The 27,934-nt window shown below is 46.7% G+C and overlaps 1 protein-coding gene and 1 pseudogene across 1 annotated transcript in view; both read left to right on the top strand.

Moving 5' to 3' along the window:
- LOC139264140 (leucine-rich repeat and death domain-containing protein 1-like) overlaps nt 1–27,934 on the top strand; it is a 136,122-nt gene that overhangs the window by 21,946 nt on the left and 86,242 nt on the right. The window lies entirely within an intron of this gene.
- On the top strand, nt 1,900–27,039 carry LOC139263719 (sorting nexin-18-like; annotated as a pseudogene).

Genomic DNA, 27,934 nt, shown 5'->3' with positions numbered 1-27,934 from the left:
GATCAAGGTGTATGGAGAGAAAGCAGGAAAGGGGTATTGAGGGAATGATCAGCCATGATCTTATTGAATGGTGGTGCAGGCTCGAAGGGCCGAATGGCCTACTCCTGCACGTATTTTCTATGTTTCTATGTTTCTACAGGTACATAAAAAGGAAAACAGTGGCTAAAGTAAATGTTGGTCCCCAAGCGGATGAGACTGGGGAATTTCTAAAGGAGAACAGGGAAATGGTAGAGACATTGAACAAATATTTTGTATTGGTCTTCACAGTAGAAGACACTAAATACATTCCAATAGTGGATAATCAAGGGGCTATAGGGTGGGAGGAACTTAATACAATCACTATCACTAATGAAGTAGTACTCGGTAAATAATGGGACTAAAGGGGGACAAGTCCCCTGGACCTGATGGCTTACATTCTAGGTGTAATTACTCAAGAGTCTGGTTACTGTAAACTCACTCAGGTGCAACCTGATCCATCTTTATTCCAGCCCGAGAGTGCCTGCATGACAAAGACACCCAGCTTATATACAGAAGACCAAGCACACATGCCACATGCGTACAGCCCAATGACCTCCGACCGTGGCACCCTCTGGTGTCTGGTGACCCCCAAGCATTGATACATAACAACATCCCCCTTTTAAAATCTTAACAACAGTCCTTTTACAAATTAAGTCTGGGGCTTTCTTCTCGCGAGTTGATCGTCTCGGTTCAACTTTGGCTCTGGGCGAGCGTTCTGAGTCCATTGAGACTGAGGGCTGAGTAGCCGATCTGATGGGAGTGGTCGTGACCATATCAGAGACTGAAGGCTCAGAGTCAGTAATGTCAGCAGAGTCCTCTGATGAGTGAACAATGGTTCGTTGGTCACTGACAGCATCTTCCTCATTCAGTTCCAGTTCAGCCGTGTGCTGCAGTTTAACCTGGTCAAGGTGTTTCCTGCATGTTTGCCCATTCTTGAGCATGACAATAAACACTCTGTTACCCACCTTGGCTGTAACAGTGCCGGCGATCCACTTTGGACCTTGACCATAGTTCAGTACATAAACTGTATCATTGACCGAGATGTCACGTGACACGGTAACATGATCATGACACCATTGCTGACTTTGATGTCTGTTCTCATCATGATCATTAAAATCAGGATGAACAAGAGAAAGCCTGGTCTTCAAATTTCTCTTCATCAGTAGTTCAGCAGGAGGAAATCCAGTAAGCGTATGAGGTCTTGACCTGTAACTGAGCAATATACATGACAACTGCAGTGAGCCCTGAGTTACACATTTCATATTTTGCTTGATTATTTGAACGGTACATTCTGCTTCGCCATTAGAAGCAGGCTTGAATGGAGTTGATCTCACATGTCTGATGCCGTTGAGTTTCATGAACTCCTGGAACTCAAGACTTGTGAAGCAAGATCCGTTGTTGCTCACAACAATGTCAGGCAAACCATGAGTAACAAACATGATATGAAGGCTCTCAATGGTAGATGTAGACGTGCTGGATGACATACTAACACACTCTCTCCACTTAGAATATGCATCTTCTACGACAAAAAACATCTTTCCTAGGAACGGATCCGCAAAATCAATGTGGATCCTCAACCATGGCCACGACCAAAGACTCAGCGGAGATTCTGCTGGTACTTTACTTAGCTGCATGCAAGTATTGCACTGATGCACGTATGATTCCAGATCAGAGTCAATTGCAGGCCACCATACATGATACCTGTCAATGGACTTCATCATGACAATACCAGGATGAGTGCTATGAAGTTCACGTACAAATTTTTATCGACCTTTCTTCGGCATGGTTACACAATTACCCCACAGTAAACAGTCTGACTGAATGGACAGCTCATCCTTGCGATGGTTGTAAGGTTTGGTCTCCTCACGCATCTCCGTAGGTATGGCAGACCAATCACCACTGAGTACACACCGTTTCCGGAGCGAGAATGTAGGCAAGATCTTGGTGCGGGAGGACGAGGTGCTGACTGTGTACAGCGAGCACGACATCGAGGGCTGGCTAGAGGTTGGCCAACAGTCGTGGCCAGAGGGGCCTCTTCCCCGCCTCGTACGTGCAGATCCTGCGGGCTGGGAGTGGGGGCGACACTGCACCCAGTGTCTGTGCCAGTGCCGCCGAGCCCCCCACCTCCCGCTATGCCAATGTGCCATCCGCCGGCTATGACAGCCCGGCGCCGCCTCAGCCCCCCAGTGGCTTCCCCGTGTCAGCCTGCCCCGCCGCCAGCACGTTCTGCTCCCCGCCTCTCACCCAAATGGGCGCCGGCCTCGGGGGCTGGTCCTGGCGGGGCTGCAGCACCAGGCGTCAGGCAGCGGCGATGACGACTGGGACGATAACTCGATGGTGGCGGACAAGCCGCTGTCTGGTGGGAGTGGGGGAGACGGCGGCAGCGGTGGTTTTTCAGATTTCGATGGGACGAGCCATTATCGAGTGAGCACGGGGGCCGGCGGCCGGAATGTCAGGGGGTCGGTGTCCTCCTCCTCCTCGGCCACTGCCTCCTCCTCCAAGAGCATGGCCACGGTCAGCAGGAACCTCAACCATTTCTCCACCTTCGTCAAGTCAGGCGGCAAGGTGTTCATCCTGGGCTAGGCGGCCGGTTTCATCAAGGGCGGCGACAAGATCTGCATGGTGACCGACCCGCAAGACCCTGAGTGGCAGGAGAACCCTTACCCGTTTGCCTGCTCCATCGACAAGCCCACCAAGCAGACAAAGTTCAAGGGCATCAAGAGTTACATCTCGTACTGCCTGGTGCCCAGCCACACCCAGTGCCCAATCAACTGGTGCTACAAACACTTCGACTGGCTGTACGGCCGGCTGGTGGAGAAGATCTCCGTCATCTCAGTGCCCCACATCCCCGAGAAGCAAGCCACCGGCCGCTTCGAGGAGGACTTCATCTCCAAGCGGAAGAAAGGGCTGACCCTGTGGATGAACCACATAACGAGCCACCCGGTGCTGGCCCGCTGCGACACCTTCCAGCACTTCCTCACCTGCAATGATGAGAAGGCTTGGAAGCAGGGTAAGAAGAAAGATGAGAAGGAAGACATGGGGTGGGGGGGGACAACTTCTTCCTGATGCTCAGCACCCCACAGAGCCCTCTCGACCCGCAGAAGGTGGAGAGCAGGGTCGACGAGTTCAAAAATTTCACCAAGAGGATGGGCGAGAGCTTTTTCCAGCTGAGCCACACTGCCAAAATGTTCGCGAGGAAGCAGGTGGTGGGCCCCCCTTCAGGAGAGGGCCCCAATTGGCTGCATTGGCGTAGTTACGCTACTGATTTGCGGGACTTTTGGAAAAGCATAATTCAATCAAGCAGAGTCAGCATGATTTTATGAAAGGGAAATCATGTTTGACAAATTTGCTGGAGTTCTTTCAGAATGTAACGAACAGGGTGGATAAAGGAGGAACTAGCAGATGTCATGTATTTGGATTTCCAGAAGACATTCGATAACGTGCCACATAAAAGGTTACTGCACAAGATAAAAGTTCACGAGGTTAGGGATAATATATTATCATGGATAGAGGATTGGCTAACTAACAGAAAGCAGAGAAACGGGATAAATGGGTCATTTTCTGGTTGGCAAACAGTGACTAGTGGGGTGCCGCAGGGAATGGTGCTAGGTCCTCAGCTAATTACAATCTATATTAATGACTTGGATAAAGGGATCGAGTGTAATGCAGCCAAGTTTGCTGATGATACAAAGATGGGTGGGAAAGCAAATTGTGAGGAGGACACAAAAAATCTGCAAAGGGATATAGTCAGGCTAAGCGAGTGGGCAAAAATTTGGCAGATGGAGTATAATGTGGGAAACTGTGAGGTTACCCACTTTGGCAGAAAAAATAGAAAAGCAAATGATAATTTAAATGGAGAAAAATTGCAAAGTGCTGCAGTACAGAGGGACCTGGGGGTCTTTATGCATGAAACATAGAAAGTTAGTATGCAAGTAATCAGGAAGGCAAATGGAATGTTGGCCTTTATTGCAAGGGGGATAGACTATAAAAGCAGAGAAGTCTTGCTTCAACTGTACAGGATATTGGTGAGGCCATACCTGGAGTACTGCGCACAGTTTTGGTCTCCGTATTTAAGGAAGGATATACTTACATTGGAGGCTGTTCAACAAAGGTTCACTAGGTTGATTCCGGAGATGAGGGTGTTGGCTTATGAAGATAGGTTGAATTGTTTGGGCCTATACACATTGGAGATCATGAAGAATGAAGTGATCGTATCGAAACATATAAGATAATGAGGGGGGCTCGACAAGGTGGACGCAGAGAGGATATTTCCACTCATAGGGGAAACTAAAACAAGTGTGCGTTCTCTCAGAATAAGGGGCCACCCATTTAAAACTGAGATGAGGAGGAATTTATTCTCACAAAGGGTTGTAAATCTATGGAATTCTCTGCCCCAGAGAGCTGTGGAGGCTGGGTCATTGAATATATTTAAGGCAGAGATAGACAGATTTTTGAGTGATAAGGTAGTAAAGGGTTATGGGGAGTGGGCAGGGAAGTGGAGCTGAGTCCATGATCAGATTAGTCATGATCTTATTGAATGGCGGAGCAGGCTCGAGAGGCCAAATGGCCTACTGCTGCTCCTATTTCTTATGTTCTTGTGATTGTTGTGTTTTCTGCACCCTCCTACCTTCTTGGACTTCATAGGTGGTAACCCATACTATACCCGAGCAAATGGTTTCATAATTACCCTTGATGTACTTGGTGGGTAATGTTCAAGGCCTCGCCTTGGGGTGATGCCACTTGGACAGTAGTGATCGAGCTGCTATAATGGGAATAAGTAAGAATGCCCCAGTGTGTCGTACAGGCAGATGTTGGATCTGCTAAATAAAGCAGAATCCCGATTGTGGGACAGAATAACATCTTCATTCTATTCATCTTACCTGTGGGGAATAAGGGACAAAAATGGCATGTTACTCCCGGCTTTGCATCCCTTGTCCACCCACACTATACCCTCGACTATCACTACTCCTACCACAAATGACATCTTAGGGGTGTCCTTTTCTTTCTCTTACTATGTCGGGTTGGAGGGGTCTGTGGGGCTTCTCTGTGATTGGGAGGTGTAAGGGGTTCTCGAGGAGTGTTGTTGTGCCTTGGGTGTCTCTCTCTGGGCTTCTGCTCTCACAGCTTATGTCTGGCCTGTGAGATACCCTGAGTGCTGCAAGAGCACCCCTGGAGAGACTGTGTCCACAGCTTATGAAGGGGGCTTTGAGACTCGTGCGTCCCCACAGCTTATGCCTAGCCTGTGAGGCACCTGTGAGTGTCAAACACTCCTAACCCCTTCTTCCCTAGCCTGTGACACACAGTTGAGCGTTTTCGAGGCACTCCTAGCTTCCCTTACACTGTTCTGACATAAGACTCAGGATCGGGAGATGTAATACAATAGAACTGAGACAAGGTGCTTCCAAGAGGAACTTAGGCTTCCAATTTATTTGACAAGGTGTATCTCAACAAACAGCAATACACCAACAAAACAATCCCCCTAAATCCCACTAAACAGACACAACGAAAATTTTTACACAAGTTTAGCAGTACAATGCCCAACCTCCCACCTTTCCTGGCCTAACTGAGTTGGGAGTTCTGGGGACCAGAGGTTATACTCACTACTGTGCCTTCTGCAGTCTGGTGGTTTGTTTCTTCTATCTTCGGTGTCTTCGGACACTGATTTTCCTTCAGTGTCGAGAGGCTTGCTGGTTGTTGGATCACGAGAGCAGAACACACATACACTGGGTCAGAAACCCCTTTTTATAGCCAGATTATCCAGTCCGCCTCTCTTGCTGAAATCGATCCTTCCCATTGGTGGGCTTTGTGATTTTGAAAAATGCAGCAGTTTTAGATTATTTCCACTGATGTTAACCTACTCAAGGTTTGAGTAGGTGTTGATTGCGTCGGCCTCCTGTAGCCATTGTGTAGGCCCTTGGGTTGTTTTGGGTTCCCTAGTTTTCTGAAGGTCTGCCTAATTTCCCTCCAACTCAGTTTTCCTAACCTACTCAAGGTTTGAGTAGGTGTTGATTGGGTTGGCCTCCTCTAGCCACTGTGTAGGCCCTTGGTTTGTTTTGGGTTCCCTAGTTTTCTGAAGGTCTGCATAATTTCCCTCCATAGTGTAAACATGGGGAAGACAATAGTCCGATAATGGTGATGAGTCAGTCCCACAGTTTTCGAGCAAGTGCTCTCCCATTGGCTTGAAAGCCTCATGCTTCGGGCTGACTCTGTCCCACCATTGGCCCTCCGGTGTCTTCCCCCATCCAATCACTGCTCTGCCAAGGTCAAACCGTCTCAGTTTCAATTCACATTGCAGCACAGACAGATCCCACAGCTCTTTTCCTTCTGGGCAAAATGAGGGTTTTCGTCCTCCCCTACAGAGGTGGTTCCAGACCTGGGGCCGGAGAGGTTGCCACAGCTCTCATGTCCTGACCACCTTCACTTAAACCATATTGTACCTGATTAGATGGGGGCGTTCCATTGTGCACCCCTTCTTCATCATCCCAATAGAGAGGATGAATCCGACTCACCATGCTCATGATCGTAGTTTGTTATCTTTTTGACCTGCTGGTGGGCTGAAAAAGCTTCATCTAGTTAATATGAAACCTCTTGATTTTCTTAGGTAACTGAACCGCGTACACGATGGAACTGGCTTTGTCAACGATACTATACAGTACCTTGTACAGTGGTTCAAACACTCCCACCTTCGCATAGTTTTGTACCATTACCTGGCCTCCCATCTCCCATTCTTGAGTTTTACTCGGATCCAGGTGTAATCAGTTGCCTTGGTGTGCCTTCCCAATGGTCTTTTTACTTACAATAAAAGAAAACAGAGAATCCATTGTGGCACTGCTTAATAGCACAAGGAATTAATTTGTCAAATCATAACATCATTATTAACTTTAAACATTCTGTGAACCAATTCTGTTCCAACTATAGGGTGAATTCTCTTATTTTTTCAAAGTGAAAAATCTCATGTCCGGAACTAGAGACCCTCACAAAAATTTAAATAACCAGAATTTCACTGTGGCTACAATGAAAGTATGGTTTTAATAGGTTAACTAACCTCAATAACTCCAATTTAGTTCAGACCAATTGTATCAGTGCAACTAAATACAATACCAATAAAACAAAATAGCATGTTTTCAAAAATGTCAAAAACGTCAAATTTCTCTTTATTTTTTTCTTCAGCACCTTTCCAGGTTGCTCTAAAAATACTGTAAATATAACTAGACAAAAATTAATATTCACATTTAAACAGAAATATCATTAACATGCTACACAAAATGAAAAAAGGGTGGAGCTTCCCTCAGCTTATAGCTTCAAAACATTCATGCTGCCTTTTTTTTTAAATGGACACTACACTGAAAGTAGAAAAAGGACAAAAACTTTTCTTTCTCCTTTCTTTATTTCATCATAGGCTAATAATATATAATTTTTTTTCCCCTTTCAACCCAATTTATAATTACTGATTATGTCTTACGGAATCTCATTCTGTACCGATTCAAAATCTTAAACTCACAGTCCGTGTCTGCAACAAAACATGAAAACATAAGAAATAGGAGCAGGAGTAGGCCATTTGGCCCCTCGAGCCTGCTCCATTCAATAAGATCGTGGCTGATCTGACTTTGGCCTCAACTCTGCTCCTCATAATCCTTGACTCCCTTAACTTTCAAAAATCTGACTATCTCCACCTTAAATATATTCAATGACCCAGCCTCCACAGCTCTCTGGGGCAGAGAATTCCAAGGGCTGGACTTTCCACTTGAGATCACTGGGCTATCATCCATTTATCGCCCAAAAAGGCCAGCTATCGTCCATTTCACTTGAAAAGTGGAAAGTTGGTCCGGAACATTGCCGAAAAATTGCCGGTCTAACTTTTGTGTCACCTCGCCGAGGTGATCGCCCAAACATCACCCAACACAACTTTCCGCACATGGCCCAAACATCGCTGGGCTGATCGCTCGCCGAGAAGATCGCTGGAGAAAAGTTGCTCTTATCTGACGTTCCTCACAGAACTCGGCACTACGGACGTTGGAAGAAGTGAGAGGCTGCTTAAAGAAGGGGCTTATAATTTGAGAGTTATTTAAGGGCCTTAGTTATTGATTGATCCACTCACATTTATATTTATATTTATTTTAGTACAAAGGGCATTTATAGCGATAGTGATAGTGGTGGGGTCTGTAACTTCTCTACCATTACTTGTAAATGCTCACATGCTAGAGTCTGAAGTTGGGTTTAGTGAAGGGCCCAATCAAAGAGGTGGCAGACTAATGCGAAGGCGGAGGAGGACAACATACACCTGACGAACTTACAGGGAAAAGCAATCATACCTCAACTTGTCTGATAACACGTGCCTTAGGAGGCTGCACTTCCAAAAGGAGGTCATCAATGAGATATGCCAGCTCATCAAGGGAGATCTGCAGCCTACCAACACCATCAGAACCGCACTGCCCGTTGAGTTAAAGGTGACTGCGGCACTATCCTTCTACGCATCGGGCTCCTTTCAGGCTTCAGCTGGCAACATCTGTAGTATCTCTCAGCACGTCACACATTGCTCCATTCGACAGCTGACTCAAGCCCTTAACGCTCGCATGATGGACTTTATAAGCTTTCCTATGAGCAGGGAGGCACAGACCGGGAGGGCTTTGGGTTTCTTGAGAATAGCAAACTTCCCCAAGATGCAGGGAGCAATAGACTACTCGCACATTGCCCTGAAACCACCTTTACAGGATGCAGAGGTGTTTCATAACCAAAAGGGATTCCACTCCCTCAATGTGCAGTTCGTTGTCGACTACAACCAAATAATCATGGCAGTAAATGTTAAATTTCCAGGTAGCATCCATGATGCGCACATCCTGCGTGAGAGCACTGTCTCTGACCTGTTTAACAGTCAGCCACAAGGTCATGGTTGGATGCTGGGGGATAAAGAATATGGCCTTGCCAGCTGGCTCATGACCCCTCTGCGTAATCCCTAAACGGAAGCCGAGAAGCATTACAACGAAAGTCACATAGCCACATGCAATATCGTTGAAAAGACAATTAGAGTGCTGAAGCAACGCTTCAGATGCCTGGACCACTCTGGAGGCAGCCTAAAATACCACCCTGACCAGGTCATTGAGTTTATTGTGGTGTGCTGCATGGTTCATAATCTAGCTATAAGGAGAGGACAACAATTGCCAGATGGGGCTGCCAGTCCACCTCAGGAAGGAGTGGAGGCAGAAGAGGCAGATGAAGAGGAGGAGGAGGCTGGTAAGGACCTCGGGGAGGACAATCAGCCAGGTGATGAATCCATGGCCCCATTCCCCCACCCCCCCCCCCCGCAAGACTGGAAAAACCCCGTTAGGCGGCTGCAAAACTGTTGCGCCAGCAGCTCATAAATGAACGCTTTGCATGAACTTACATTGGGGACAGTTACAGTTACTGAAAGACAACAGTTGCAGTTATGTTACGTTTCATCCTTGCCTGGTCTGGCCTGGCTATTGTTTGACAACAGTTCTATTCATGTTTTACCTTACCGTACATTATTAGAAGACACTGCGCAGCAATTGTAAAGTGAAATGCATTTTTTTAATGATTTTACAATAAAATTTAACAACCCACCTCTCCCCCCCCCCCCGCCACCCCCACCCCACCCCCCCCCCCCCCCGCTGCCACATACCCCAACCCTACCCCAACAGTGAACTTTTGTGGAGAAATCTTCCTCTCTCCCGAGCAGACCCACTGAAATAGAGGACCGACACCCTGATTGATGACAGACTCCAGAGATAGGTTTGAAAAGATTTTTAGTCCAACATATGCCGGGGAAGTTCTCAGCCTCAGCCACCCGAGACAGGAACTTCAATGAATAAGGGTTCTATACACACAGTTATACAGTTTTTGAGGCATGGTGGCCTCATGAACACTTATCTACAACCACTGGTTGGTCTACTACTAATGATCGGAGCTACGTTGATTCATTCACCCTTATCAGACTGGCTACTGAGTGGTCTCGCAACCTTTCCATCTCCCATACCATGTGAAGCTGATCTCAGTCTATTTGAATGTGTTGTTCTACAGTTTTGACCTTGCTCTGGCTCTTTCAGCCTGTTCTGCAGGTTTTTTTTTAAATAAGCACAAAAGCACAAACTACATCCTTTAACCTGACTATTTACCATACTTTTCATCCCCTTACAAAACCAACAATAAATTTAAAAAACAACAGTAATAAGAATATAACAATAATAACAACAATACAACAACAACAAAGCAACCCCCCCACCCCGCCCCCCCGCTCCCCACCTGTGGCCACGTTTCCTTCCGGGTCCTGTACCCACCCTCCCCCCCCCGTCTCTTAACCCCCCACCCATTTTAGTCCCCGGGTACTGAGATGAGTCTGGTGTGCAGCGGGCGACGGCAAGACTTCCTGCCATGGGGGTGGCGGGGTGGGGGTAGGGGATAGTGACGGTGGCTCGATCGGCTCTTGGGTGTTGATGGGGAAGACGTAGCTGAGGAATCACCTTCTGAGTCAGAAGGAAGTGCTTCCTACTGACTCACTTGTGTGCTGGTTCTGGCGGTATGTACGATGGCACCTTGGAGTGCAATGCCATGTCCCACCACTATCGCATGCCGCAAGGCATCGACGGAGGCGGCTGACGTTACATTACTTTAACACTGCTTGACACATTACTCATTGATGCAAGCGAGGGTTGGGCCTCACCATGGGTGGTCGACCGAGTGTGACTTCTGACTAGTGCTGCAGCTCATTCCTCTAACTCGGTGAGCTGAGTTAACTGGGCACGGCCTCCTCCGGTGCACCTGTGCTCAGTCCGATTCTTCGATAACGTCCTCTGCAAACGTGACAAGAACATGGCATAAGCTAATTGACTAGGTACTAACATGGAAAGACAGCAGTCTCCAACGTTATATGCTAATAGGGTTTTTATCCACAATTGATACATGGTTATAACAAAGATCGTGTTTAGGATCTAATGCTTGACACAAACATCTCTTTCGACTACAATCTCCATTGAAGGGCCCCCGGGGATGATGGGAATCAGGATAGCTGGTGAACTCGGCAATGACAGGAGCTGAAATGTCCCAAGGTGTCCCAGGGCAGATAGTGAGCAAGGGCAGCTCGTCCCCAGGCAAGGCTGGGTCACTGTGTAAGTGACAGCAGCTGGAGAGACTTAAAAAGGGCACAGGTTCATAGCCCTGTCCAGATCTTAGCAGGAAATATATGCAAGAATAACAAGCTTAATTTCAATCCTGGAGATTTACAATTATAATTACAATTTGCATTATAACAATTTATAATCTATACTTTTGCCAAAGCAACCATGCAGTTCCAGCGCTTCCAGCACTGGTCAGATCCCCTGGCCTCGTGGGTCACAGACGAGATGACTTTGGTGATCTCGCCCCATATTTTTCTGTAGGCCCCGGGTGGAGGTTTCCCATGCCCACCCCCGGGTTAATTGGGCCCACAGGGAGTGAACCTCCATGACTAGGGCCTCGTTCGCCATGTCTGAAAACGGTTTGACCTTCCTCCTCCCCCCCTCCACAAGTTGCAGGCTATGTTCAGAAACAGACATTTTTAAACTGCTCTGTCTCTCTATTATTTTAAGTCAAACTGCTCTTTATCTCTCTTTTAAGAACAGAAGAAATAGGAACAGGACTGGCCATACAGCCCCTCAAGCCTGCTCCGCCATTCAATATCATGGCTGATCTGATCATGAACTCAGCTCCACTTTCCTGCCCGCTCCCCATAACCCCTTATCGTTTAAGAAACTGTCTATTTCTGTCTTAAATTTATTCAATGTTGCAGCTTCCACAGCTCTCTGAGGCAGCGAATTCCACAGATTTACAACCCTCTGAGAGAAGAAATCTCTCTTCATCTCTGTTTCAAATGGGCGGCCCCTTATTCTAAGATCATGCCCTCTAGTTCTAGTCTCCCCCACCAGTGGAAACATCCTCTCTGCATCCACCTTGTCAAGCTCCCTCATAAGCTTATACGTTTCGATAAGATCACCTCTCATTCTTCTGAATTCCAATGAGTAGAGGCTCAACCTACTCCACTTTTCCTCATAAGTCAACCCCCTCATCCCCGGAATCAACCTAGTGAGCCTTTTCTGAACTGCCTCCAAAGCAAGTATATCCTTTCGTAAATATGGAAACCAAAACTGCACGCAGTATTCCAGGTGTGGCCTCACCAATACCTTATATAGCTGTAGCAAGACTTCCCTGCTTTTATACTCCATCCCCTTTGCAATAAATGCCAAGATACCATTAGCCTTCCTGATCACTTGCTGTACCTGCATACGATCTTTTTGTGTTTCATGACAAGTACCCCCAGGTCCAGCTGTACTGCGGCACTTTGCAATCTTTGTCCATTTAAATAATAACTTGCTCTTTGATTTTTTCTGCATGACCTCATTCCGACATTATACTCCATCTGCCAAATTTTTGCCCACTCACTTAGCCTGTCTATGTCCTTTTGCAGATTTTTTGTGTCCTCCTCACACATTGCTTTTCCTCCCATCTTTGTATCGTCAGCAAACTTGGCTACATTACACTCAGTCCCTTCTTCCAAATCATTAATATAGATTGTAAATAGTTGGGGTCCCAGCATTGATCCCTGCGGCACCCCACTAGTTACTAGTTGCCAACCAGAGTATGAACCATTTAACCCGACTCTGTTCTCTGGTCGTTAGCCAATCCTCTATCCATGCTAATATATTACCCCCAACCCCGTGAACTCTCCTCTCTGTCTCTGCCTTCCTCCTCTCTCTCTATCCTCTCTCTCTCTCTCTCTACCCCTCCCTTTGCCTTCTGCGCATGTGTGGATGACCCCTGACTTCCCGAATCGCAGGAAAACCTGTTTGCCAAAAAAAACCTTGTGCGCAGAAGACCGTTGCTAGGGAAGCCTTGCCTTCCATATCGCTGAGGCTTGTTTTGCATCGCTAGGGCCCATTTCACAATGCTGGGCTATCGTTCCACCCAAAGAAAGCCAAAAGTCGCTATCCCAAAAATGGGTGATTCCAGCAATCATGAAGGCTGAAACATCGCTAATGCTGGAACATCACCCATTTTTTGGGCCCTAGCGATCCAAGTGGAAAGTCTAGCACCAAGGATTCACGAGCCTCTGACAGAAGAAATTCCTCCTCAACTCCGCTTTAAATGGGCGACCCCTTATTCTGAAACTATGCCCCCTAGTTCTAGATTCCTCCACAACTGGAAACATCTTCTCTGCATCTACACTATCAAGTCCTCTCAGTGCCTTATATATTTCAATAAGATCATCCCTCATACTTCTAAACTCCAATGAATATAGGCCCAACCTGCTCAACCTTTCTTCATAAGACAACCCCTTCATCTCAGGAACCTTCTCTGAAATGACTCCAATGCAAGTATATCCCTCCTTAAATAAGGAGACCAAATCTGTACGCATTACTCCAGGTCTCACCAATGCCCTGTACAGTTGCAGCTTGACTTCGCAACTTTTATATTCCATCCCCCTTGCAATAAAGGCCAACATTCCATTTGCCTTGCTAATTACTTGCTGTACGTGCATGCTAATGTTTTTGTGTTTCATGTACGAGGACCCCCAGATACCTCTGCATTTTGTAAACTCTCCCCATTTAAATAGAAACATAGAAACTAGGTGCAGGAGTAGGCCATTCGGCCCTTCGAGCCTGCACCGCCATTCAATGAGGTCATAGCTGAACATGCAACTTCAGTACCCCATTCCTGCTTTCTCGCCATACCCCTTGATCCCCCTAGTAGTAAGGACTACATCTAACTCCTTTTTGAATATATTTAGTGAATTGGCCTCAACAACTTTCTGTGGTAGAGAATTCCACAGGTTCACCACTCTCTGGGTGAAGAAGTTTCTTCTCATCTCAGTCCTAAATGGCTTATCCCTTATCCTTAGACTGTGACCCCTGGTTCTGGACTTCCCCAACATTGGGAACATTGGGAATAATTGCTTTTTTATTTTTTTCTACCAAAATGGATAACCTCACATTTTCCCACATTATACTCCATCTGCCAAATTTTTGCCCACTCACAGTCTATCCATTTCCCTTCACAGATTATTTGCGTCCTCCACACAACTTGCTTTCCCACTTATCTTTGTATCAACAGCAAATTTGGTTACATTATACTCAGTCCCTTAATCCAAGTCATTAATATAGATTGTAAAAAGTTGAGGCGCCAGCACTGATCCCTATAGTACCCCACATAGAAACATAAAAACATAGAAAATAGGTGCAGGAGTAGGCCATTCGGCCCTTCGAGCCTGCACCATCATTCAGTAAGATCATGGCTGATCATTCCCTCAGTACCCCTTTCCTGCTTTCTCTCTGTACCCCTTGATCACTTTAGCCGTCAGGGCCATATCTAACTCCCTCTTGAATATATCTAACAAACTGGCATCAACAACTCTCTGCTGCAGAAATTTCCAGAGGTTAACAACTCTGAGTGAAGAAGTTTCTTCTCATCTCGGTCCTAAATGGCTTACCCCTTATCCTTAGACTGTGACCCCTGGTTCTGGACTTCCCCAACATCAGGAACATTCTTCCTGCATCTAACCTGTCCAATCCCATCAGAACTTTATATGTTTCTATGAGATCCCCTCTCATTCTTCTAAACTCCAGTGAATACAAGCCCAGTCGATCCAGTCTCTCCTCATATGTCAGTCCCGCCATCCGGCGAATCAGTCTGGTGAACCTTCGCTGCACTCTCCCAATACCAAGAACCTCCTTCATCAGTTAACGTTTGCCAACCTGAAAATGACCCATTCATCCCAATTCGCTGTTTTCTGTTGGTTAGCTAATCCTCTATCCATGCTAATATATTACCCCAACCCCGTGAGCTGTTACCTTGTGTAGTTTCCTTTTATGTGACACCTTATCGAATGCCCTCTGGCAATACAAATACACAACATCAACTGGGTCCCCTTTATCCACCCTGCTCGTTACATCCTGAAAGAACTCCAGCAAATTTGTCAAACACGATTTCCCTTTCATAAAATCATGCTGACGCTGCTTGACTGTGTTATGATTTTCTAAATGTCCTGCTACTACTTCCTTAATATTGGACTCCAGTATTTTCCCAATGACAGATGTTAGGCTAACTGGTCTATAGTTTCCTGCTTTCTGTTTCCCTCCTTTCTTAAATAGTGGCGTTAAGTTTGCGGTTTTCCCATCAGCTGGGACCTCTCCAGAATCTAGGGAATTTTTTAGATTACAAACAATGTATCCACTATCTCTGTAGCCACTTCTTTTAAGACCCTAGGATGCAGGCCATCAGGTCTAGGGAACTTGTCCTCCTTTAGTCCCATTAGTTTGCCTAGTAATTTTTCTCTAGTGATAATGATTGTTTTAAGTTCCCCCTCTCTCAATAGTCCCTTGATTATCAATTATTAGGATGCTTTTGGTGTCTTCTATCGTGAAGACTGATACAGAATATTTGTTCAAAGTCTTTGCCATTTCCCTGTTTCCCATTTTTAATTCCCCAATCTCATTCTCTAAGGGGCCAACATTTACTTTAGCTACTCTGTTCCCTTTTATATACCTGTAGAAGCTCTTACTGTCTGTTTTTATATTTCTTGCTATTTTACTATAATAATCTATATTCTCTCTCTATTATTTTATTCGTTTCTGAAGATTTCCCAATCCTCTGGCCTTGCATTAATCTTTGCAACATTGTATGCCTTTGTTTTCAATTTGATACCATCCTTTATTTCCTTAGTTAGCCACGGATGGTTCATCCTTCTCTTAGAGTCTTTCTTTCTCAATAGAATATATCTTTGCTGAGAGTTATGGAATATCTCCTTAAATGTCTGCCACTGCTTATCGACCATCTTACTCTTTAATCTATTTTCCCAGTCCACTTTAGCCAACTCTGTCTTCATACCTTTGTAATTGCCTTTATTTAAATTCAGGGCACTAGTTTGAGACCTAACTTTCTCACCCTCAAACTGAATTTGAAATTCTACCATTCTATCACTTTTCCCAAGAGGATCCTTTACTATGAGATCATTAATTAATCCAGTCTCAGTACATATTACCAGATCTAAAATAGTCTGCTCCTTGGTTGGTTCCACAATGTATTGTTCTAAAAAACCACCCTGAATACACTTTATGAACTCTTCCTCAAGGCCACCTTTGCCAATTTGGTTTGTCCAATCAATATGAAGATTAAAATTGCCCATGATTATTGCTGTACCTTTCCTACAAGCCTCCATTATTTCTTGATTTATACTCTGTCCCACAGTGTAGCCACTGTTAGGGGGCCTATACTCTACTCCCATCAGTGACTTCTTTCCCTTATTATTTCTTATCTCCACCCAAACTGATTCTACATCTTGATTTTCTGAAAACCTGTTTGCCTCCTGCACAGTTTATTTTTAAGACTTTCCTCTGGTATATGGGAGGTTTGTAGCGACAAAGAGCAAAGGGTGACATAAAATGCCAAATATTCAGTAGTCAAGAGTCGCAGTCCTTCCCTCAGTTCACCCTTCGGAACTGCAATAACTGCTTCTCTCAACATTTTCAACATTCCAACTTCCATTTCGCATCCCTTAGATCATGCTTACAACTCCCATATTTTAGCTTTTCTCTGAACATCTCATCAGTTCTGAGACTGCCCATTCCTACAGAAACTTTAAGTGCTTCTGAGCAAGCTTCTCCCACTTCTCATTAAAAAGACAGAGCTTTGATACAATTTGAATTGATTTAATTGATTAACACATTTTTAATTTAAACTATATAAGGCTATATAATACAGAAGCAATTTTTTGAATAATCCAATTAAACAAAGTACTTTGTAAACGTTCAAATTCATTTTTTTTAAGCAGAAACCATAGTCAAAATAAATCTGCTCCTACATCTTTAACCTAGGATGTAATATAATTATGGGTACACAATCCTATATTGAAATAAACATTCTTAAATAACTGCATTCACACAACTTAGAAATATTGATCACTGTAATGGATTATGAACACAAGGTGCCAAATCACTTCAAAAACCAAAAAAAAGGCTCAAGTACCTATCAAATAATACATATGCATACATTTATAAATCTATTAACAGCACACTCTTGTCTAACATCCAAGACAAGAGTACAAAGGGTTAAACGGCTATTAGCTCTCTTCACAGAAAGGTGGGTGTTGTGCATACAAGAACTTCACGAGGCTGAGTACTGTGAGCTAAACTTAGTGTGACCTTAGTCTTCTTTATTACAACCAGAGTTCCTAAACAACATGGCAGCCAACCTTTTATACTGGTCCTGCACGTGTGTACGGGTGATCATTAGGACTCCAACAGTCACGCCCTCTGATGACAAGTATTACATAGTTACATACATAACATCACTCCCCCACCACCCCCCCCCCCCCCCAAAAAAGTCTTCGGTACAAGTTATTTACAAGTTGAGGTGATCCGGAGCCCTTCGCTCCCTGGCTGATCGTCTAAGTTCAAACCCTGGCGTGTGAGTTGGCCGGACCATTGCTGCACTGCACCACGGCTGGTCTGACTGGACTGTCAGGAATGGTCGGTTCATCCTCGTGATTGATTGCTGGTTGGGTGTGTGTTGGTGGATCGTCAATGGTGATGTCCTCTTCAAGTCGGTCCTGGTTGTCAGTAAATTGTAATTTGGTCTGATCTAAATGCTTTCTGCACGTTTGGCCATTTAACATTTTGATTATAAACACACTATTCCCTTCCTTGGCCAAAACATTGCCAGCAACCCACTTGGGACAATGACCGTAATTCAGGACAAACACAGGGTCGTTAACATCAATGTCTCGTGAAACAGCCACGCGATCGTGGTACATGTTCTGCCGGTGTTGCTGGGTTTCATTTAGATCCGGGTGGACTAGGGAAGAGCCTGATTTTAAGGGCTCTCTTTATTAACAATTCTGCCGGGGGAACTCCGGTGAGCGAGTGGGGTCGCGTCCGGTAATTGAGCAGAATGCGAGACAAGCGGGTCTGCAGGCAGCCGTCGGTCACGCGTTTCATGCTCTGCTTGATTGTGTGGACTGCTCGCTCCGCTTGACTGTTAGACACAGGCTTAAACGGAGCAGACCTGACATGCTTGATGCCATTGCTGGTCATAAACTCAATGAATTTCGAGCCGGTGAAACATGGTCCATTGTCGCTGACAAGGACGTCGGGCAAGCCATGGGTGTTGAACATGGCCCGGAGGCTTTCAATGGTGGCTGTTGATGTGCTGGATGAGATGATTACGCATTCAATCCATTTGGAGTAAGCGTCCACAACTACTAAAAACATCTTTCCTAAATAAGGGCCGGCAAAATCTCCATGGATTTTGGACCACGGTTTGGAGGGCCATGATCACAGACTCAGTGGAGCCTCCCTTGGTGCATTGCTCAGTTGCGAGCAAGTGTTGCACTGATGCACGCATGACTCCAAGTCCGAGTCAATGCCGGGCCACCAAATATGCAATCTGGCAATTGCCTTCATCATGACACTGCCTGGGTGGGTACTGGGTAGGTCGCGTATAAACATTTCCCTGCCTTTTTTTGGCAAAACCACGCGATTACCCCATAAGAGACAATCCGACTGGATGGACATTTCACCTTTGCGTCGGTGAAACGGCTTAATTTCATCTTGCATTTCCCTGACAACGGCCGACCAGTTCCCATTTAGGACTCAACTCTTTACTAATGATAGCACAGAGTCCTGGCTGGTCCAGGTCTTCATCTGGCGAGCTATGATGGGTGACCCCTCGCTCTCAAATGCATCCATGACCAGTAGCAAGTCTGCGGGCTGCGCCATTTCAACCCCAGTGGTGGGTAATGGTAGCCGGCTGAGAGCATTGGCACAGTTTTCAGTGTCTGGTCTGTGGCGGATAACGTAGTCATAAGAGGATAATGTTAGTGCCCATCTTTGGATGCGGGATGAAGCATTGGTATTTATACCTTTGCTCTCTGAAAACAGCGAAATGAGCGGCTTGTGGTTAAACCGAAGTCCAAATAGGTATTAGTGCATTTTCTTAACCCCATATACACATGCTAACGCCTCTTTCTCGACCATACTATAGACTCTCTCAGCCTTAGACAGACTTCTAGATGCTTATGCTACCGGTTGGAGGTTGCCTGATACATTGGCTTGCTGTAACACACAGCCAACCCCGTACGATGAGGCGTCACAAGCTAGCACTAAACGTTTACATGGATCAAAGTGTACAAGTAACTTATTTGAACATAGCAGGTTCCTGGCCTTCTCAAAGGCTGTGTCTTGAGATTTGCCCCAGACCCAGTTGTCACCCTTACATAGCAACATGTGCAAAGGCTCTAACAACGTGCTCAACCCGGGTAGAAAATTACCGAAATAGTTGAAGAGTCCCAGGAACGAATGCAGCTCCATCACATTCTGTGGCCTGGGTGCATTCTTGATGGCCTCTGTCTTTGAGTTTGTGGGCCTGATGCTGTCTGCTGCAATCTTTCTCCCCAAAAATTCGACTTCTGGCACCAGGCAAACACACTTGGAGCGTTTCAGCCTGAGTCCCACTCTGTCTAGAACCTCTTCCAGGTTGTGTAGATGTTCGATGGTGTTACGACCACTGATCAGGATGTCATCTTGAAACACAACGGTGCGCGGAACAGATTTCAGCAAACTCTCCATGTTTCTCTAGAAAATGGCTGCAGCCGAGCAAATCCCGAAAGGGCACCTGTGGTACATAAGCAGCCTTGTGTGTGTTGATGCATGTCAGTCTTTTTGAAGATTCAGCCAGCTTCTGTATAATGTAGGCGTAGGTTAGGTCCAACTTGGTGAACGACTTCCCCAACCGCTAATGTTGCGAACAGGTCATCCGCCTTGGGTAGCGGGTACTGGACCTGTAGTGAGACTCGGTTAATCATTACCTTGTAGTCTCCGCAGATTCTGACCATGCCATCGCTTTTCAACACCGGAGCAATTGGACTGGCCCACTCGCTGAACTGGACTGGCGATATGATTCCTTCATGTTGGAGTCTGTCCAGTTCGATCTCGACTTTCTCATCATGTACGGAACCACCCGAGCCTTGTGATGGACAGGCCGTACATCGTGGCCTAGATGGATCTGTACCTTAGCGTCTTGAAGTTGCCGATGCCTGGTTCGAATAGCGAAGGAAACATGCTCAGCATTTGAGCACATGAGGCGTCATCCACTGAAAGTAGTGCTTTGATGTCATTCCAATTCCATCTAATCTTTTCTAGCCAGCTTCTGTCGAACAGCGTTGGGCCATTGCCTGGAACAATCCACAATGATAGATTATGCACAGCTCCATCATACGATACTTTCACTGCCACACTTCCAATGACTAGTATGAGCTCCTTGGTGTAGCTACGCAGCTTTGCATTAATCGGGCTCAGTTTGGGCCTTTGTGCTTTATTGCCCCACAGTTTCTCAATAGCCTTCTGGTTCATTATTGACTGACTTGCACCCGTGTCCAACTCTATTGATGCTGGAACTCCATTTAATTTGATTTTCAGCATTATAGGAGGGCTCTTGGTTTTGAAGGTATTACCCCATACACTTCTTCCTCGGGTTGAGTTGCCTGTGCTGTGTGATCCACGCCGGATCGATCATCCTCTGCCACATGGTATGTCGCAGCATGTTTGCACATTTGCTGGAGGTGCCCCATCGTTGCGCAGCCTTTGTACATGTAGTGCTTGAATTGACATTGATGGGCCCAATGATTACCCCTGCAGCACCAACATGGTGTTAATGGATTCACATTCACCCCCGATGGCGGACTCTGAGTCATCACAGGTCTTGCAGCCGCAGACGTATAGGCCCTGCCATATGCAATTCAGCCTGCTAGTGACGTCATTTTATGCACAGCACTTGCCGGTGAGCTTCGATGTTGAGAAGATATCTGGCGTTATCGTCCATGGCCATGCAAGCCTGGGCGATCACGATGGCCCTGCTCAGGTCTAGGGTTTCAGCAGCCAGCAGCTTTCAAAGAATGACCTTGGGACTGATGCCCAGCACGAAAAAGCCCTGCAGCATTTGCCCCAAAGCAGCTACAAAATCGCACGGTCCCGCGAGGTGTCTCAGGTCGGTGACATAATCCGCCACGTTCTGACCCCCATGAGCGATGGTGCGTGTAAAAACGATATCTGGCCATGAGGATGCTCTCCTTTGGCTTGAAGTGGTCCCGAACCAGCGTGCACAACTCTGTATATTCCTTCTCCGTTGGTTTTGTCGGTGCGAGCAGATTCTTGATGAGGCCGTATATTTTAGGCCCACAGACGGTGAGGAGAATCGCCCTGCGCTTGGCCGCGTTAGTGTCTCCTTCCTGCTCGTTGGCCGCGAAGTACTGGTCGAGACGCTCGATGAAGGCTTCCCAATCATCATCCTCTACGAATCTCTCTAATATTCCAACAGTAGCCATGGTTGTGTGAAGTTTCATATTCTGTTACTCATCGCCAATTGTTGTGTAAAGAAGAATTCCACGAGGCTGAGTACTGTGAACTAAGCTTAGTGTGATCTTAGTCTTCTTTATTCCAGAGAAACTCCAGAGTGCCTAAGCAACATGGCAGCCAACCTTTTATACTGGTCCTGCACGTGTGTGCAGGTGACCATTAGGACTCCAACAGTCACGCCCTCTGGTGGCAAGTATTACATAGTTACATACATAACAGTGGGTTGAGCTAAAACAAACATAACAGACACCTTTGTTTTTTAAAGACAGATTTTCAGACAAACGAAATTCTGTAACTCCTATATTTTATTTTCCTCAGCACAAAAGCTGGCAGCTTAAGTGTTGGTTTCAACGTTAAGTTTATTTTTCTTTCGTCTCTTGAACAATTATCTCAGCAGCTTGATTCTATCCTGTTCATCTTTCCTGAACCAGGAGGTCATGGTGCACACAATGCCTCTCTGAACCGGTAACTTATCTTCCAATTCCTTAATCTTCCTGTTGGTGTGATTCCACCCACCGCTCACAGCCCCCCCCCGCCCCCCTTCCCACACCCCAAGACTACGTTCCTCAAAATCTACCTCTGAACAACCCTAAACACAGCTTTCAGGTCCTCATCTGCTTCCTTCATTGACTATCCATCACACTGGTTCTGATTATTAATGCATTGGCTCTTGAGGTATTGTTCCTTTTTACACCATCTCTCTTTTTCCTTCTCCAACTTTTCCTCAAGCTTCTTTGTCTTTTCAAACTTTTCCTCTAACCTTTTCTTACTTTCTCTTTCTTCCTCTAGTTCTTTTAAAAGCCGGTTTATCACCGCTTCATTATTCTCTGTTTCTTTCCTTAACTTGACCTTTTTCTCCTCATCGTTCTTAAACTGCCTTTGATAGGCTAACAACCAAACGGCTTCCATCAACGCTGGCTGACACGTGGACCCTTGTGTCCACTGGTCAGCCACCACAAACAGATCATCACTGTGTATAATGACCCATACCCACTCCTCTCTGAGAGGTAACCTCTCCGTCACATACTTTGTGACTAACTTATCCATGTCCCTTGACATTGTCAGCTCTTAACGAGTCCCTGTGTTCAGGCTCCAAAACATTTTCTATAGTTCAGTGCTGTCTAACATTTTATAGAGTTCAGACTCATGGAACAGGCAAACTCAAGACACGGAGATTTTTGTTTCCCCTATTACGGGGTAACCTTTACTTAAAAATCAACACGAGAGTATAAGCAAGCATCCAATAGTATTAGTGCACAATAATCTCTGATTATTCATAAACATCCAGAGATCTATCAAGTTTATTCTAAACACCAGCGAGTGTCAATTCAATAGTAATTAGCTGTGGCTCTTTAATTGGCAACTGACCAAGTTGCTCCTCCAACTGCAGCCACAAATGTTTTTCAAACAGCCCAATTATATCTAAAAATTTGGCAACCGACCCACTGCATGCGTATCCCAAACTATACACGCAGATGTTTTTCATTCTTTTATCAATAGTCTGTTAATTAAAATGTGTTGTGTTTTACTTCAATGTCCTTAAAGACACCATTGTCCACAGGTGGTGCCGTGACCTTAGGATATTTCCTCCGTCTGTTCCTGGTCAAGGTTGACCCTCCCTAATCTGCGGGAAAACATATTTGGGATGGTTATTGCAAGCGATCATGCTCTGGGTTGTTTCTGTAATGTAGTCTCTTTTTGACATGTACAGGTCATTAGGCTGACTCACAACTCCCTAGCAACAGAATTGGCGAGATGCAATTTGCGGGGGTGGGTGCGGTGAGGCGGGGTGAAGTCACCTCTCCACTACCATCACCTTGCTGGATGTCAACCCAGTATTTAGAGGCTGGAACTCTAGTCTCCAGCTCATTGGGGCCACAATGGGGGAGAGCCACTCTGATCCCATTTGATCCAAATATCTTGCTTAATGTCAACCTAGTATTCAAAGACTAGACCTCGCTCGCTGGGAGTGTATAGAGTAGAGCTCAAAACAATAAATTTTTGACTCAGATACTGGAATACTTGAAAACACGGGCTTATTTTGGTGAAAGGGTGAAAAAAAGCACTAAAAGGGTGCTGTAGTAATAAGACTCACCTGTTTGAAAGTAGTTTTAGCACATAATTTTGCTCTTAATTGCTGATTACCATAATTTGAGTTTGCCTGGAGGTGCTAAACCAGAAACACCTGCAGTTTTAGCATTCAAGCGTGACTAGATGCAATTTTCATGGAGCAGTATATGTAGGATCCAATGACCCACTTCCACTGAAGGGCCGTGATTTCGCCACCCGTAGTGAGTTGGGTGCGGCTGGCATTGGTGGCGTGTGGGAAAGCCACTTCCGACTCTGTCCCGCCCTCTGCAACCAATCTTACCTAGGCTGGGCTTTTTAAGCCTGCCCTGCGGGATTCCCGGTCAATCAACAGGAAGCCGGACTGATGATGTCATCAGCCGGTTTCCTTAAATGGACCATGCGCATATTGCTTTTGACAGCAACCAGGCTCTCCCATCACTTGCAGCGCTTCTAGAGGGAGTCACAGCACACAGGGAGGTCCTCTTCCCTTCCAATGGGCGGAAGATATCTCCCAGGACACCAATACAGCCTGGTTACACATTGCACAGGAGGGCACAAGCAGGGATGTCGTCAGGAGGACCTGGCTGCAGTGGTGCAAACCTTTCAATGGTCTCAGTAGATCATGAAATGTTACTGCAAAGCCACACTCAACCTCATCCTGTTGTGCCATTCATTAGACCCCCGTCACTCTGCCTTCCCTACTCTACCTCTGCACATCCTTACTCAAACCAACATACCTTGCACCTCCACGCATCCCTCTCTCTATCTATATTTTCACTTTCCCATCTCACTAGCCACCCCTCACGCTCACCCTCATCCTTGTCCAATCATACATAGAAACATAGAAACATAGAAAATAGGTGCAGGAGTAGGCAATTCGGCCCTTCGAGCCTGCAACGCCATTCAATGAGTTCATGGCTGAACATGCAATTTCAGTATCCCATTCCTGCTTTCTCGCCATACCCCTTGATCCCCCTAGTAGTAAGGACTACATCTGATTCCTTTTTGAATATATTTAGTGAATTGGCCTCAACGACTTTCTGTGGTAGAGAATTCCACAGGTTCACCACTCTCTGGGTGAAGAAGTTTCTCCTCATCTCGGTCCTAAATGGCTTACCTCTTATCCTTAGACTGTGACCCCTGGTTCTGGACTTCCCCAACATTGGGAACATTCTTCCTGAATCTAACCTGTCTAAACCCGTCAGTATTTTAAACGTTTCTGTGAGATCCCCTCTCATTCTTCTGAACTCCAGTGAATACAAGCCCAGTTGATCCAGTCTTTCTTGATATGTCAGTCCCGCCATCCCGGGAATCAGTCTGGTGAACCTTCGCTGCACTCTCTCAATAGCAAGAATGTCATTCCTCAAGTTAGAATACCAACTAACAACACACAAGGGTAGGCACTTGGGTCCTTTAGCCGATGTTCATGTAAAGTTTATGGTGATGTGTTGTCAAACATTGAAATCTTTATTTTCAGCACTTTGCATTCTTGGACAGATTTGTGGGCACCTTTGGAAGTGGCTTAGTGAGTTGTAGTGAATGGTGAGACAAAAGGGTACCCCCCACAATGACGATGAGTGTGAAAGGAATGGCTTAGGCATTGCAGGGATGCTTTATGGTGCTGGTGTGGGGTGGTGCCAACCTGGCGCATCCTGACAGCCAGAGTGTACAGTGTCAAGTGAAGTAAATATGGCCATGGTGAGGCCATTCCTGGCCTCCAGGCAGCAATGTGGTCAGGTACTGATGCCCTGTGCATTTGCAGCATCAGTTGATTGCTGAGAAGGTTGGTGTTGTTGGTAGTGATGCTGGTGTGTTTAGTGATGTTGGGGCTGATCGTGGTGGGATTCTGAGGACCAAGGTGAGAGTTTTTTCAAGGGCATCGATGCTGCTGGAATAGATGGCTGTCAAGGTTGAGATGACAGAAGTGATCTGTCAATGGTGAGAGAGGTTAATCCAAGGAGGTGACAGTGAATATAGAGTTCACTGCCAACACACCCAAACTGCATATAGGTCAAAAGTTTCTTCCAAATCATGAAGGCTTCAGCTTTTGACATTGGAAAGTGAACCACTGTGAAATGGTAGCTGTTATACGACTTCTGCAGCTGTCAACTAGCCAAAGTAATGAAGAGTTATTGATCCAGAGGGATGGTCTGTCGATTGCCTTCTTTTCCCTAGATCAGGAGAAGGATGGATCACGAGTATCTTTTTGGGATTCTGTGCGCTTTCGGGTTCGGGATGCATTTCGTCGCCTGGATCCGACATTTGTACACCGCCACGTAGTGTCTGATTAACATTAACGGGTCTTTGACGGCGCCCCTTCACTTTGGGGGTGGGGTGCGCCATGGATACCTCATGTCCAGCCAGTTATATGCCATATGCATGGAGCCTTTCCTGCACCTCTTGCGGAAGAGGTTGATGGGAATCTGCAAGGGCCGGGCATGGAGGCCGTCCTTTCGGCTTATGCCGATGACGTGCTCCTCATGGTCGAGGATCCCCTTGACCTGCGGAGGATGCGTGAATGCCAGAAGATTTATTCGGCTGCATCCTCTGCCAGGATCAACTGGAAGAAATGTTCCGGACTCCTGGTGGGTCAATGACGGGTGGACTCCCTGCCGGAGGAGTTCAGGGCTTTTGCCTGGAGCACAACCCATCTCCTCTATCTGGGAGTCTACCTTAGCCCTTACGAGGAAGCCTGGCCGGCGAACTGGCAAGAGCTGGAGGCCAAAGTCGCTGCTCGCCAAGGGTGCTGGACAGGACTGCTCCAAGTAATGTCCTACAGGGGTCGAGCGCTAGTCATGAACTAGCAGGTGGCCGCTATGCTGTGTTACCGGTTGGTCACTTTGACCCCTCCCCCTGAGTTTGTCACCAAGATACAGAAGAAGCTGGTCGACTTCTTTGGAACCACAGGAAGCACTGGATCTCTGCTGCGGTTCTGAGCCTCCCGTTTAGGGAGAGCGGTCAGGTGTTGGTGTGCGTGAGCACCCAGGCTGCGACTTTCCGTCTTCAGACCCTGCAGAGATACCTGTACATCGGGCACCCTCCTAGATGGTGGGCACTGGCGACGTATTTCTTCTGCCATCAGTACTGCCTCAATTACGACACGCAGCTCCTGTTTGTGAACCTGGGATGCGTCCGGACCGCCATGCAGGGGCTGCCTGACTTTTACCAAGAACTCATCAGGGTCTGGAACAGAGTCGCCACGCACAGTTCTTCCCTGCCTGGAGTGGCGGCTGTCCTTCAGGAGCCGCTGCTCAGGAATCCGTACCTCCACAACCGCGGTTTTTGGTGGCAGGCAGATGAGAGGGCTGTGTTTGGCAAGGTGACCAGGGTCAGGGACCTACTCGATGGCGGAGGAGCGGACTGGATGGCAACAGAGGAGCTGGCACCGTGCCTATCCTGGGCCGACGTCCGGCATGCGTCCAATGCCATCGAGTCGCTAAAAACAACACTGGGCCCTGACTCCGTTAGGTGTGTCGAGGACGCTCAAGCACATGGGTCGATCCTGTCCGAACTGACCCCCGTCCGGATAGAATTCCTCATCAGAGCCAAGCCCTGAAACCCCCCTCGGAAGCCGGCTCCTCACAACCTGAGCCTCCTCCGTGACATCTCCTCCGTGGCTTTCAGTTCTGCACAAAGGGGATTCCTGTACAGGCTGCTCTTACACACTCTCCACTTTGCCAACTTCGTCTGCCATCCGGACATGCCATGGCACACCATCTTGCCGTACGGAGGAGGAGGGGGTCCCCAATGGAGCGCTCTCTACGCGGGAGTCCTCCCTTTATTCATTGGGAACTTGGTCTGGAGGGTGTTGCTCGGAGCAGTCCCGTGCAATAAGTTTTTAAGTCAGTTCACGGACTCCCAGGCCGCCTGCAATTTCTGCGGTCTGGAGGAGCCCGTGTTCCACGTCTATATTGTACCTGTGAGGTTGCAGCCCCTCTTCCAATATTTGAAGGGGCTGCTCCTCAATTTCTGGTTTCACTTCAGTCCCACGCTCCTGATCTTTGGTCACCCTGTGCGGAGGGGAGCGGGCAGATTGGAAGGCCTCCTCGTAGGACTGCTCCTGGGCATGACCCAAGGTGGCCATTAACCAATCCAGGCAGCAGGCAGTTGAGGGGGTCATTCAGCCCGACTGCCTGCCGCTCTTCCATGGTTACATCCGAGCCAGGGTGTCCCTGGAGATGGAGTATGCGGTGTCCACCAGTACGCTCGTGGCCTTCCACGAAAGGTGGGTGCCGGAGGGTCTGGAGTGCATCATTACCCCCATCAACCAAATTTTAATTTGATCGTTTAAAATTTAAAGTTTCATTTGTTTAATTTGCCGGTTTTAGTGCCCCTTTAACAAGGGGGCAATTGATTTATAGGTTCGCAAAAATTGTTGTGGAATTGCTCCAGGCACTTGATTTAAAGTTTCTACTCAAATAGTTGAAGAGTCACTGAGAACCCGACTCCAC

Source organism: Pristiophorus japonicus, chromosome 5 (assembly GCF_044704955.1).
Source record: "Pristiophorus japonicus isolate sPriJap1 chromosome 5, sPriJap1.hap1, whole genome shotgun sequence".
Lineage (NCBI taxonomy): Eukaryota > Metazoa > Chordata > Chondrichthyes > Pristiophoridae > Pristiophorus > Pristiophorus japonicus.
Note: the sequence above shows the minus strand (reverse complement) of the source record. Positions and strands in the feature narration are given on the sequence as shown.